The 590-nt window shown below is 20.7% G+C and overlaps 1 protein-coding gene across 1 annotated transcript in view; it reads left to right on the top strand.

Moving 5' to 3' along the window:
• Positions 1 to 590, top strand: part of LOC107618654 (protein indeterminate-domain 2) — an 8,927-nt gene that overhangs the window by 6,840 nt on the left and 1,497 nt on the right. The gene's annotated exons all lie outside the window — the stretch shown is intronic.

Below are 590 nucleotides of genomic sequence, written 5' to 3'. Positions count from 1 at the left end.
CAACATAATTTCATTTTTTTAGTTTTACTTTTAAATATTGCTGATTAACTGTTAATTAAAAATAATAAATTTTATTAGTTCTCTAAACATTCTTTGATTTTCTATGTTTATTTTGTATTTCATGTATATTTTATATAAGATAAAAATTCAAGTGCAGTTAATTTTATATGAAGTTAATAGTTGAGAGTGGTTAAATAATTTAATAAATTTGACTAAATTTTTATCTGAATAATTGCAATTCAGTTTTTATGTTTATATAAACATTTTTTTTATTAATTTATTTTTTGAGTCTCCGCTTTTCTAATAGAAAAGGAGGATGCTCCCATAAAGACGGCGTAAAATGTCTTTTTGTAAAGACACTTATTGCCGTATTATTATTGGACGTATTAATGAATCGGTTATTTTAAAATTTTTTAACAAATTAGAATAAAATCGATTTTTTTATAACAATAACAATAAATCCAATTCTTATCAGATCCGATCGAACCGACCAATTTACATAATTCACTGGATCATGAATTTTTTTTAAACAAAAATCATAAATATATTTATCTTTTTATAAAAAAATTTAAACATAATTTGATTTAGAC

This window comes from Arachis ipaensis, chromosome B09, assembly GCF_000816755.2.
Source record: "Arachis ipaensis cultivar K30076 chromosome B09, Araip1.1, whole genome shotgun sequence".
NCBI classification, from domain to species: domain Eukaryota; kingdom Viridiplantae; phylum Streptophyta; class Magnoliopsida; order Fabales; family Fabaceae; genus Arachis; species Arachis ipaensis.
This window is presented reverse-complemented; position numbering and strand designations above follow the sequence as displayed.